Source organism: Poromitra crassiceps (genome assembly GCF_964638095.1).
Source record: "Poromitra crassiceps genome assembly, chromosome: 9".
Classification (NCBI taxonomy): Eukaryota; Metazoa; Chordata; class Actinopteri; order Beryciformes; family Melamphaidae; genus Poromitra; species Poromitra crassiceps.
This window is the reverse complement of record NC_139630.1, coordinates 59,756-74,331: the sequence shown is the minus strand read 5'-3', so window position 1 is coordinate 74,331 and position 14,576 is coordinate 59,756. Positions and strand designations below refer to the sequence as shown.

The 14,576-nt window shown below is 43.2% G+C and overlaps 1 pseudogene across 1 annotated transcript in view; it reads right to left on the bottom strand.

The window, feature by feature from the left end:
- Positions 1 to 14,576, bottom strand: part of LOC310782962 (GTPase IMAP family member 7 pseudogene) — a 362,281-nt pseudogene that overhangs the window by 290,832 nt on the left and 56,873 nt on the right. The window contains exon 2 of the transcript in view: positions 41 to 93. The product of the transcript in view is annotated as a GTPase IMAP family member 7 pseudogene (transcript). The remainder of the gene's footprint in view (positions 1 to 40; positions 94 to 14,576) is intronic.

Here is a 14,576-nt window from a genome sequence, read left to right as displayed (position 1 = left end):
GTCTTACCTTCATTGAACACATGCACACACACACACTTACTTTTCGTTCTGGATTTGATATTTCCCATTTTCACTGAAGGCACAGGAAGCACTCTGGGTGGGGAGAAATACATGATTTTATTTTGAAGGAAGGGAGGAAGTGCTGATTCAATGTAATTATTTCCAGCCTTACTTCGATTGCCACTAACCCTCAAGGAAAAATAGATAATTTTAAAATCAATATGTTAAAACATTTCATTAAAAAAATAGAGAAACAATACGGAAGAGGCATATATGCACATATATGTAGTAAACATATATGTAGTATATGTTTATATAAGTATTCGACATATATCCACATATATATCCAGGATATATGTGCATATATGTGCATATGTATCACAATATATGAACATATATGGAATTGGAACGTTTCATATATGGTCCATATATGTTTGTCCTATATAATTATATATGTGCATACATGTATAGATTGTATATGGACACATATGGCAATTAATTATATGTACATGTGTATGCATTGACACTATATGGACATATATGGTTAATACATATAAAACTATATATGAATAATAACTATACATACATATATGTTTTATTTTATATGAACATATATGACTATTACCTGTGTATAACTGTATGTATTTATCTGTATTTGACATATATCCACCTATATCCAGGATAGATGTGCATATATGTGCATATATATCACAATATATGAACATGTATGGAATTGGAACGTTTCATATATGGTCCATATATGTTTGTCCTATATAATCATATATGTGCATACATGAATAGATTGTATATGGACACATATGACAATTATTTATATGTACATTTGTATGCATTGACACTATACAGGCATATATGGTTAATACATATAAAACTATATATGAATAATAACTATACATACATACAGTATATGTTTTATTTTATATGAACAAGACAGCAGGCTATTTAGCCATAGCCTAACACCAAGGCTATTTTGCTATTCAACTCATAGTTGAGTACTATTTTGCGGGATAGTTCCCGGGGAATTTGTCTAGGCACCAGAGCATTTCCACACGCCGGTGGATCTTGCACGCCAGAGACTACTAAGGGATTAAGCCTAACCAAATTGCTCTTGATAGCAGACATTGAAAATAAGTTACTGTAATATATTAACGCTAATGAAAACGTAACACAAGCTTTTAACACACAAACGATTTTTAAACATATTTATTTCAAAACATCATTGTAAAATTCAGGGCTTTAGCCAAAGCTTCAATAAAAGAGCTCAGCTGACAGTTGAACTTGCAAATGAAAAATATAAAAAATGTAAAATTAAAAATACAATAGGCTACAGCACATAGGCCTAGCTTCTTCTTTTTTTGGCACAGCTATTGATTCCCCCCAGTCCAGCAGTGTGATCCAGGCCAGTGAAGTCCCAACAATCTACAAAAACATGCAATAATATAAAATCATAGATACAAAGTTGAATCATACACAATCAATGAAGCCAAAAGTAAATGGTTAGCCTTCCCAATGGCCAAGGGCAGCATCTGTTATTCTGGCCTCATAATAAGCACTGAGGCGGGTGGTCAGAAAGTCAAATAACCGCAACAACACCAACAACTACAGCAAGGCTGCAATGAGGATATTATTATTGAAAGACAAAATCATCCTACATTGCACCAAAGCATACAATGTAGCCTACCGCGGTTATTCATAATATTTCACACAGGAGCGAAACAATTTAATTGTTCAGTGTGTGGTAAATGTTTTGGTCAAAAAGGATATGATAGTCCACATAGGAGAGTCTGTTGTTGTCATGTTTAAACAGGCCTAAATAATTCACTATACATATTGTCAAGTGTTTCTAATTTCTACACCATACAGGCATTCAAAAAATGGATGTGTGTGTTCAGGGATGCATGAAGCTGGGGGCGGGAGGAGGACATTATGAAACGATGAAGGTTAAGGGTAGTATAGTTCCTGTAAGAAATTCAAAGCACTTTCACCCCTGGTCCCATTTTTATAGTCTTTGGTATGACTCAGCCGGGGATCGAACTCACATTATTTGACTTTCCCAGTCTCAGCGGGTACACTCAGACCACAAGGCCACTGAGCTGGTGGCAAAACTACTTACAAGTGTAAAATCATACAGCAAGAGAGTTCTAAGTGCCACATTTCAGGGCAACCCAGCCACAACAATCATAGTTGCATACTCACCAACCAATATAAGCCCAGTGGAAGACATTGAGAGGTTATATGACGAACTCCGAACAGCTGTGGACAGTGTACCACCGCACAATTTATTGTCTGTCACTGGTGACTTCAACGCTAGTCTAGAGGAGAGTGATGCCCTGCATCCCTACCATAAGATCACTTACAGGAATGGAGAGTTCCTGGCAGAATTTGCAAAGGAAAAGGAGTTGGTCATAACAAATACACAGTTCCAGGAGAAAAGTGGTAAGAAATGGACCTGGATGAGTCCATCAGGTGAAAAGTATTTAGTTGACTACATCCGACCTAGTCTGTAAAAAGTGGAAGAGTAGCGTAATGAACAGTGAAGCATACAACACGTTTTCAATAGGATCAGACCATAGAATAGTAACCATGGAAGTAAGACTAACGCCGGGATTGCACTGGTTGCATTTGCGCTGCGTTGCGGCTGAGCTCCGGTTTTACTCCGTGCTCTGTGCTCCGCCAACACTAACCGGCTGCGTGCAGAGCACGTCACGGCTCCGCTCCGCCAGACAGCTGGAGTGACGAGACCGACAAGTTCTCACTGTGAAATTGCGCGAGACAATTTGTATGTGGGATAAATACAACAACAAACAGGCAGAATATCATTGTTCCCAACTGGAGAAGCAGAGGAGGGGTGGACTTGCTTGGTGTTGTCCTTGTAAAAGGATGTGTCGTGTCATATATTATTTTGTGGTTTTCCACTTCAAGTATTAACTTTTCCTCATCCATGTTTGTCCTCTGGCTTGATATTGAATGCTGTAAACACCTCTGCCCGGTTGATTTCATTCCTGGCTCCGCCCAACTTGCTGCAGCTTTGCTCCGTCATCCGCGAAAAATAGAAGCCTTGCATATCTTTTTCAGAGAGCTCCGGATCGTCGGAGCTGGGACGGAGTAGACACGCAAGGCAGCAGAGTAGGTGGGAGTTGACACAATGATTAGAGTGGAAACGTATCGGCTGCGCAGACGCAGCGCAGACGGACCGAACACGGACCTAGTGGAATGTAGGCGTAAGGGCCCTATCGTTGTACGGCGCTATCATTTGCGCTGCGTTTGCGCGCCCCTTATTGCTATCTTCCCAGCATCTAAGCTATCGTCTGCCTCCACCGTCCAGTTTTGCGCTGTGATGACACAGGTGTAGGGGTGGCCCAGGTGTGTTGGTGGGACTCTAGCCTATCACGTGTCTTGCGCAAGTGTCATTTAGTGCTGTGGGGAAGATACCGTCGGTATGTGCCTGAGCGCAAAGAGAGGTTTGGGAGTTGCCATTTCAAAATAGGCGTTCCAGCGCAATGTGTGAGAAAAAATCGCCTTGGGTGCTCTCAATTTTAACGCCAGGAAATAGCTAGTCTTAGTGCAGACGTACGCCTGAGTGCAGACAGCCTCCACATCTCCGTGCAGTGCAGGAAATCCTTGCTTGGATCCATTTACGCACGGCATGGATGTCACTCTCTACTCGCGCCTGCACAAATTATATTAATAGAAACAAATAGAAAATAGCTGATTAATAAAATGTGTGCTGGTGGAACGAAATTCAAATTCTTCAAATAGAGCAGCATCACACAGCTCTCAGTACGCTGCAGTATATTACTGCAGCCTCACATATCTCTCTCTCTCCCTCTCCCCATCTAGGCTATCTTTTCTCTCCCCCTCTTTCTCTCTCTCACTCTAGTCCCTCTCAGTGAAGGAGGAAGCTGCTGACGTGACGCTGTGGTTTTATGGGCATGACCACACCTCCACAATGCTTTTCGGCATAAACACGCCTATACATACATGTGCGCCGAGATGGCGTGAGATGGCTATTCCAGCGCAAAACGGACGCTAACGCAAAAATACAGCCGGTGGTAAGATAGTCCCAGAGCACCAAAGTCTAAAACACCTGCCAGGACTGAGTACGACTGGAGGGCATTCTCCGAAAGATGTGAACTGCAGGATCAATACACTCTCACATTATGCAACAGGTTTGAAGCCCTTAAGGTGGATAAAAACCTGGTGACTGTGAAGTAGAGAGCTGCAAACCCGAGGGTACCCTCGCGGGGCCCTCGGGCCTGCCAATAGGGGCCGAGGCCTGCCTCGTTTTTTTATTTTTTTTAATCAATAGGTCTCGGCCGGGCCGGGCCAGGGCCGGGCCGTTTCAATGATTAAATAAATGAACGTTGTATTACTCGCTTGATTTGACACAGCAGAGCAGTCAGACAAAGAGGAGTGCACATACACTCCCCCAGCCACACAGTCACACACAGACCCTCACGTGACGTTAGTCTGCCAGGACTCATGTCATGACATGTAGCTTTCCGCTCAGTCAGCAACAGACAGCGTGCTGTCAGTATGTAAAAAACAACGAAACAAGCGTGTGTGCCGCGTGTCCGTCGGTGTACAGCAGCGGACTGCTCCCGAACAGAGAGAGAGAAAGAGAGAGAGAGAGAGAGAGAGAGAGAAACAAGCCTTGTGTGCGTCCGTACAGCAGCGGACAGAGAGAGGGAGAGATGTGTCATTATATCATAATATTGGCTTCGGGCCTCGCAATGGGCTCGGGCCAATTCATTTACTAATTCATCCGGGCCGGCTCGGGCACGGGTCTGCATGTCACGGGTCGGGGAGGGCTCGGGCCGAGATTTCAGAAGTTGTACCGAAGTAGGTACAAAGACAGAGGCGGAGATTCTCCAAACACCCAGATGTAATTCGAGCTAGAGAGGAAGTGGAAAAAGCATACAAAATCTTCATAGCGATGCACTTCATGAGAACAACAGACACAAATTGAACTCAGCCAAGCAGGTACTGCACTCAAAATACAACCAGCTTCAGGAAAAAATACCTAGCAGGAACAAATTGGGGGAGTGCAAAGATCATGGGGCGATCAGCAGCATCGTGAGGCATGGAAGCTAATTCATGAAGTGTCTGGTAGACGGACGAGGAATGTGGCAAAGATTCATGGCAACACCCAGGAAGAAAGGCTGGAAAACTGGTATGTTCACTTTAAAAATCTACTGGGAGATGAGGCTGAGGACAATAGGAATAGTTCCTTGAAGATTTAAATATCTACGATGGTCCATTTACCACGAAAGAATTCAATAGGGCCAAACAGTAACTAAAAGTGGGGAAAAGTGCAGGACCAGATCTGATCCCACCAGAACTATGCAGCCTGGATGACATTCTGCTGGACACGTGCAATTCCTCGCTCATGGACAGGGACATGGTCATTGATGAATATAATTCCTGTCTTCAAGTCTGGTAACATGCTTGACCCTAACAACTATAGATGAATTAGTCTAGCACCAGTCATTGCGAAGCTATATAACAGACTAATCCTAAACAGAATATGCCCTGCGCTTGATTATATATCATGAAAGATGAGATATAATCAAAATGGGTTCTGACCCAAAAGGACTACAACTGCGCCCAAGTTCTTGCCCTCCGCAGAATCATTCAGGAGGTCAGGAAGAACAACTTGCCCTCTGTCATGGGGTTCAAAAAGGCCTTCAACACAACAGGCAGAAAATGATTAAAATCTTGACTGCCTACGGAATTCCTACCCGAATAGTTCAGGTGATATCTGACATGTACATGAATACCAGAGCAAGAGTGCAAACTCCGGACGGATTAATGGAAGAATTCCAAATTAAGACAGCTGTGCTACAGGGAGACACACTGGCAGCATATCTGTTTATAATAGTGCTGGACTATGCACTAAGGAACGACATTGGAGACAAGGGGAATGAACTTGGATTTACCATCAAGCCACGTTAGAGTAGGCAGGCCCAAGTACTAACCGATCTTGATTTCGCGTTAATATCAAATTAAATCAAAGAAGCCCAGGAACTCTTGAACCGAGTGCACTGTACTCAATACAGCAGAGATGATAATCCCATTACTACTCTGTCAGGGGATCCACTGGAGAAGGTGGATGACTTTAAGTACCTATGGGTGGCTAGTACAGAAAAGGACCTCAGGGTCAGGAAGGGCCTGGCCTGGAAAGCTCCCCACTCACTGCATAACATAGGAGGACATGCCTTTCTAGAAAAATCAAACTTGCCCTGTTCATTGCATCCGTGGAGTCAGTGTTGATCTATGGCTCTGAAACATGGACCTTGAGTCAACAGAGGGACAACAGACTAAACGGATGCTACACGCGGGTGCTTAAGTATGCCCTCAACATCGACCCTGGCACCCATATCACAAATGTAGATCTTTACCAAGAGCTGCCTAAGCTAAGTGAGAAGATACAATGCAGGCGGCTGAGGCTTGCTGTTCACTGTTATAGACATCCAGAGCTAGCAGCACAGAAGCTGGTACTGTGGGAGCCGACACACAGAACTAAAAGAAGGGGAAGACAGCAACTAACATATGTCGACACTTTAAGGCGGGACACCAGGCTGACTGCAGGAGAAATTGGAACGTGTATGCAGGTGGGGGAACAATGGAGATCCATCATTGCCCGAGGAACCCACTCGACCTGATGATGATGATCATGGACATTATCACTGACACCTGCAACTGCTTCCTGAGCTAGTAGTTATCCCCTGCCTGTCTGCTCTGACTGTTTGTTTTGTTTGCTCTGTTTGTCTTGCCATGTTTTAACTGTGTTTTAACTTGTGTTTTAATTTGTTCAAACCAACTTTGTATTTATTTTATCCCCTACCCCCTAGCCCTCAAAAGTTTGTGCCTTCTGCCAGGTCGCCATTGTAAATAAGAATTTGTTCTTAACTCATTCATGGCCAGTTTAGGACTGCCAATATTTAGCTCAGGCCAAAGATTTTCATAATTGTTGGTCATCTTTCAAGACCCACAGTAAATTATCTATTAGCACCAAAGTGATTTGCAATACCTCAAAATGAAGATGTACGTCTCTGGGTTCACCAGGGGGAAAAAAGTGAGCTTTTAGCATGTTCTGTACTCTACTTATAGCCATTTATATACACCCTGTTTTCACCAAAAAGGTCTCTCTGAGAAGAGAAATTGGAGAAAAAGGCATTTTTGTAAAGGACACAATCTCAGGCAGAACTCGCTCTCAATTCTTTTATTTGGAACTGTATTGACATCAGACATGTAAATATTATTCGTTATGACACAAATGACCAAAAAAAAATATATATATATATATACATGAAGTGCTTTTTTTACATTCAACAATACAGTTTACTCAGTGTGAGTGAGTGTGAATGTGTGTGTGTGCGCGGGGCCCATGTGTGTCTCTTTACATTACATTACATTTCGTCATTTAGCAGACACTGTTATCCAAAGCAGCCTTGCAGCAGTAGAGTAACATCAACACACACACACACACACACACACACACACAGAGAGAGAGAGTTCTGTCCACAGCTGCTGCTGGATCGCACCTCCTTCCCAGGGAACACTATTGATCTCCCCACAAATTAGCATAGGAGGAGAACACCAAACTGGTCTGAGATCAGCGTCTAGCCTCCTCTGCCTCTGCATCGTTGGCAATGCATATATATCAACAACAAAATGTGTGGCGAGGCTGCCAAGCTTTACGGGCTTCCCGAACTACAATTTTGCGTGATCTGTGTTTGAAAGAGCCTATAGTCACTTTCAATGTAATCCCGGCGGGTTTGCACGGCGCAAATGCGCTCTGAAAAATGGCTCCTGTCTGTTGCTGCGTTGTCCTTGTTCTCCTCCTCCTTCTCTCGTTCGGGCTGGGACACAGGAACGGGGTCCGGCTTGGGTTTAGGACCAGGCGCTGGAACCGGATCGATCATGTTGGTCACGGGTTTGACTACCGCGAACAACTCATCCAGGTTCGCTGCCCTGCAGCAAGGCGACCAGCTCGTGCAGCGCGCCGAGGGGCGTTTCAATGGCGTTTCTCCTACTCTGCAACAGGCAGCGTTTCTCCGTTTTCTGTTATTTCCTCCTCCCCCATTTCAAAACAACAGCTGCGTAGTTGTTTGTTCACGTGTTGTCGGCTTGACTTTGAGGCCAGGGACCTGATACCATGTCACAGGCTGGGGAAGTCTTTGAACTACGCTAAGCTCTAATAAAAACAAAAACACGTCAAACACGTATTTGGCTGGGAGGCACACTCCTGATAAGACGTTAAAGATGTATATGGCCAGGAATGAGTTAATGACTTAACACCTTCACTGCCATTGACGAGATATCTCGGCTTACAGAATCCAACGGTTCACTGCCAATGACGAGATATCTCGGCTTAAAAAAAAAAAAAAAAATTGACGGTGGGACGTGGATCAACGCTCCCCACGTCTCCTATAAAAATATTGGAGTCAGCGAACGTGTACAACCCATTCCACGGACCCACTAAGTGGCGACAGTGCTCTCCACACTAAAAGCAAAGCAGAGCCAAAACTGTAGGGGAACGCGCGAGGAAACCATTCTCTACTGTAAAATGGATTGGCGAAAACACTTTCACTTTCGCGCATTATCGTGCTGGGAGCTGGCGTTGGGGCATTCCAAAAATAGACTGGGTGGAAAACACACTTTGAAACACGCAGCATAAAGCCTAGAATCGCACAAAGCTTCATCAAAGCTCTCAAACCCAAGAAACGAGTGAGCCCTATCCACACTCGCTGCCAGGGAGGGAGGCTGCTCAAACTCGCAGCAGCAGCAGCAGCAGCAGAACACTCGCTTGTGACAAACGCTGCTCAAAGCCACCAGACACGCCCACGGAGGGAGGAGTTTGAAGGAGAGGGCGTTCAGAACTATATTGTTTAGATGTCTGATCTCTCACTGATGCCAAAAATAAATGGTTAAAGTGACTGTTCTGCCTGTTTGATTGAATTTCACAAAACTGCGATTATCTCAGCTTTCAGTCTCAGACGCTGAAACCATGCTGTACTCAACGGCTAATATCTACATAACTACTAACTCTACAAACTAACTCTTTTAGACAGAGAAAGCACACATTCTATTAGTACTTTTGTGAACTTTGTGTTCACAAAGTCCAAGCAGAAAATAATCCTCGGCTCTTGTAAAATGAGCCAGAATCCTCAAAAAAACCCTCTGGCAGAACCTACCTACAGAAAAAAAAAAAAGGCTGGCAGTGAATGTGTTAACTGGTTAAATAAAGGTAAAAGAAAAAAAAAGAAAAAAAAAGGTTAGTTATGTTCATCCAACTTGCTTTTGAGATCTGGTTCTCTCTCCCTCGCTCCTTCCCTCTTTACATGTCCTCCTCACGCTACTATACTTGCAAAATGTTAGAGAAACATCAATGATTCTTCGGGATTAAGGTTTGAATGAAATAAATTATGTCTGTGAACGTTCCCCGCTCATATAGTTCAACCACTCCTCCGCCCCCTCCACAGCCTCACACGGTGTCCCCCAAGGCTCCGTTCTCGGTCCACTCCTCTTCCTCATCTACATCCTCCCCCTTGGTAAGATCCTCCGCCACTTCAACTTCCACTGCTATGCCGACGACACCCACATCTACTTCAGCACTAAATCCCCTCAGAACCCACCCCTCTCCCATATCAACTCCTGCCTGTCTGCAATAAAAGTCTGGATGCAACACAACTTCCTTCAACTAAACAGCAATAAAACTGAACTCCTCCTCATCGGCTCCAAATCCACCCTCAGCAAACTCAACAAGCCCTCACTCACCAGCCACTGCACCACCATTTCCCCATCTCCTCAGGCACGCAACCTTGGTGTAATGTTTGACCCCACCCTCTCCCTTGAGCCCCACATCCGCCATATTGTCAAAACCTCCTTCTACCATCTCCGCAACATCGCCAAGATCTGGTCCTCCCTCTCACACCCTGCTGCTGAAACACTCATTCACGCCTTCATCTCCTCCCGTCTGGACTACTGCAACTCACTCCTCTACGGCAGCAACTCCACCCTCATCAATAGACTCCAACTGGTCCAAAACGTAGCTGCCCGTCTCCTCACCCACACCAAATCCTGGCACCACATCACCCCAGTCCTTTAACAACTCCACTGGCTTCCCATCTCCTCCCGGATCACCTACAAAATCCTCGTCATCACTTACAAAGCTCTCCACCAACTGCCCCCCCCCCCCATATCTCACCAACCTCCTCTCCCCCTACCTCCCGTTCCCTCCGATCCACCTCTGCCTCTCTCCACCCCCAAATCCAACCTCCGCAGTTTTGGCGATAGACCTTTCTCCAGGGCAGCTCCCAAGCTCTGGAACTCTCTCCCCCCGGACATTAGAGAATCAGACTCCCTCACTGTCTTCCAATCCCGCCTCAAAACCCATCTCTTCTCTGCCTTCTCTTAGCTCCCCCTGCCTATCCCTGTGTGACTGGGTCGTGTTTGTCCATTGTCTGTTGCACTTACGTCGTCCCCGCCCCTTTAGTGTTTCTTTTTTGTAAAGCGTCTTTGAGTCCTAGGAAAGCGCTATATAAAACCCATGTTTATTATTATTATTATTATAGCATGCCACTGCTTATGTGGTAAAATGTTGCGCTTCCATGCTAGAGACCTGGGTTCAAGTCCCGGATGGGTTACTGTGTTATTTTTTTTTTATGTTGCATAAATTCTTAATCTGGACATATTTTATGTATAAAGCTCCTGAATGAACTTCATCATAACCTGCAAATAGCATCTGACTTAAAGGATGGCTTTACCGGTAATCAACCCACTTTGTATCATTCATAATCTTGGTAATATAAGCACATGCACAGTGTTTACCGCATGGAGATCTTCCTTTTCTAAACCAATATTTAGAATTCAAGAAATATCATTATCTGAAGTTAACAACATCATTACTTCTTCAAATAACTCAAAAGCTAAAGATGTACATGGCCTAGATACTGCTTTTTGGGGCCGGTGTGCAGCATGCACAGCAGGGCCCTTACATTCCACTCTGTCGCCGGCTCGCCGCATTTGAGCACAGATTCAGGGCGAGGAAATGTCTTTCCACACTCCAGTCCAATAGGTTGCGGTAATGCACCTCTGGCTAATATTGTGGCTAGCTCGTTCAGAGAGTTCCACAAGAGCCGGTCGTCAGACATTTCACCGTCTGGTGCCTCTCTCGATCCGACTAGGAATTTATTGATTCGATTTTTGAGGAGTTGACATGTATCGGCTTTTTTGTCCTAATGTAAAGCAGCTGTGAATGGGAATAATCGTTTGCTCCTCGGACTAGACTGTCCCGGCGAGTCGACGTAATCGATGACGTCGCTACGTGCCTCGACGCGCCCCAATCGTCACAAAACAAAAAATGTGTAGCTTATGTTAGCGGCTAACTGTTTCTTGTCATTACTTTACATGGCAGTAAAATGCCACTGAATGACCAAATTGATTTAACTTTTAACCATTTCGATTTCCACTTTCCATACGGACCGCCAGCATTGGTTAGTTGTTAACGTTGTGACAATTTATAACGTTTATAACGTACTCCGACCGGTTTGCGGTGTTGCGCAATAGCTCCAACCCCTGGCTGTATTCAGACTGATAGTATAAACCGGAAGCTGGAGCACGTTATAAACATTATAAATATAGTCACGTTATAAACTAACCAATGCTGGCGGTCCGTATGGAAAGTGGAAATCGAAATGGTTAACAGTTAAATCAATTTGGTCATTTGGTGGCGTTTTACTGCCATGTAAAGTAACGACAAGTAACAGTTAGCCGCTAACATATTAGCCACATTACCCATCAGCGGAGCGTCATTTGACATCAGCACACTCTTCCAAACAGGTCGCGTGCCTCATTCCAGTCGATTCCAGTGGGCATTCGCTTTCACATGGACCCATGTTGGGTGTGAATGCTACTAACAGTCTTGTGTCTGGATGATGTGTGTACAGTCCATGTGTGTGACCATCTTACATGGAGCATTTTGTCTTTCTCCAAAATTAAGAGCACTGTTACTGAAAATTGCACATCATTGTACTGTTAAGATGATGATTTTATGTTGGACTGCTGCTAAACTCAGTTGACATTGCACAAGGTTTTTGGTATTCCTCCTGAAAGTGACTTGAATTTAATTTATTCTACTATTTTATTTTGAATTCCACTATATTGAATGAATGAATGAATGAATGAATGAATGAAACCTTTATTGCCCCTCAGGGAATTTGTTATGCACAGGGAGAGCCCAAAAAGAACACAGGCACACATAAAGCACAACATATAAAAATAAAAATATATAAGCATAGAATACATACATCATAAAAAAGCATAAAATTGCATGATCAATAAGGCACAAGGTGCAAGGTGCAAATTCAAAGTGCTAAGAAATCAGCTATGAGCTAAAGCTTGTTAAGCAGCTGAATGCTGCGTGGGACGATGGATGTAATGCCTCGTTTGGTTTTCATCCTGGGCATACAGTACCTTCGCCCTGAAGGTAAGAGTGCATACTCAGACCATAGGGGGTGCAGTGGATCACCTATGATCTTTTCCGCCAATTTCCTGGTGTTCTGATCTGACATGATGGTAATATTGCACATTGGTTCACCAGTTATCTTACCTCCTAGTTTAGCGACCCTGTCTAATTTATTTTTGTTCTGTACACTTAGTGCTCCACCCCAACACTGAATACAGAAAGTCAGAACACTCTGGATGCAGGTCTTATAGAACAGTATCTGCAAGGTTCTGTCCACTTTAAAACTTCTAAGTTTCCTTAGGAAGTAGAGACGTTGTTGGGCCTTTGCAGACCTGGCATTGGTGTTGGCATTCCATGTGAGTTTACTATCAATAATAGTGCCCAGGTATTTGTACTCCTGTACTATTTCAATTGGTAAATTATTTATAGACACGGGGGACAGAGAAACCGGGTTTCGTCTAAAATCAAATACCATTTCTTTGGTCTTTTTTGTGTTTAAAATCAGTGAGTTATCTGAGCACCAGTTATAGAAGTGGTCAATCACAGCTCTATAACTGGTCTCGTCGTCATTCAAAAGGCCGATCAGATCATTCATTTTATTTGAGGACAAGCTCTTGCTTTAATTTTATTTGATAGATTTTATGTTGGACTGTTAAAGAGAATGAGATGGTTAAATAATATAGACATCAGCAGGTGGTGGTGGAGGTGAGTCAGAAAATATTAGTGTTTTACCTATATAGCTACATCTGGGCAAGAGCAGTGCCACTCACTCAGCAAATTGATGGTTAAGACTGAAAAACAGTCTAATCTTAATGTAAATGGTCCTCTAATCTGGTGTCAAGGGGCCAAAATTTTAGACTGAACACAAATGACTCAATACACCTTGGCAGAGTTCTGCACTTTACTGAGCACACCGGCCCTATGCCAGGTTTTGACCTGGCCTTGTTTGAAGAAACACAAAGAAGCTTTGATTGTCCCAATTACTCACTTTTTGAATTTATCATTTAAAAGTGGAATTTTCCCCACTGCTTGGAAGAGTGCTAGGGTTATTCCCATATTCAAAGCAGGAGATCCAAGAGATGCTAATAATTATCGACCCATAACTATCCTGCTATTTCTAAAGTTGCTGAAAAATGGGTTGCTGAGCATTTAACTTCTCATTTTAACAAGAGCAACATGCTCTATCAGATGCAATTTGGATTTCGGAATAACCATTCAACTGAAACAGCAATCTGCAGTCTCATTGAGCGTATTAAATCGCAACTGGACTTTAAAGGTGAAGTTGGTGCAGTATTTCTGGATCTTAAAAAAGCCTTTGATACGGTAAAACATAATGTGCTCTTGACTAAGCTGTCCATGTATAATGTCTCTAGTGAAGCAATCAACTGGATGCAATCTTACTTAACTCATAGAGGCCAAAAAGTTAATATAGGGGACAGTCTGTCTGACTTTTTATATAACAATTTTGGAGTTCCCCAAGGATCAATATTAGGACCTCTTTTGTTTAGTGTTTACATTAATGATCTGCCGCTTATCTGTCCAGAGGTGGATATTCAAATGTATGCAGATGATACGGTGTTGTATGTTCATGGGAAAAGCAGGCTGGAAGTGGCTCAGAAATTAACAAAGGCTATGACCAGTGTTTCCGGGTGGCTGGCTGACTCTTGTTTGCACCTGAACACTAGTAAAACTGTATGCATGAACTTTTCTAAGAGGTCCAATAGTACTGCACACCCAGATGTGACTATAAATATGGAAAACATAAAAATTGTGGATAATTTTAAGTACCTTGGTATAATTTTGGATTCTCATCTAACATAAAAAAACAAGTGAACAAAGTTGTTAAAACAGTTAAATTTGGATTATCCAATTTTAGGATCATAAGATCCTAAAATTTTATCAGTATAAACTTAGACTTGACCTAATTTAATAATATGGCATCAGCCGACCCAGTAGCTCAGATATAAAAATCAAATAGCTGGTGAATAAACTTAGTCCTGAACTGCTGAGCGGGCTATCTCAAGCCAGCAGTATCAGTATAAACTTAGACTTGACCTAATTTAATAATATGGCATCAGCCGATCCA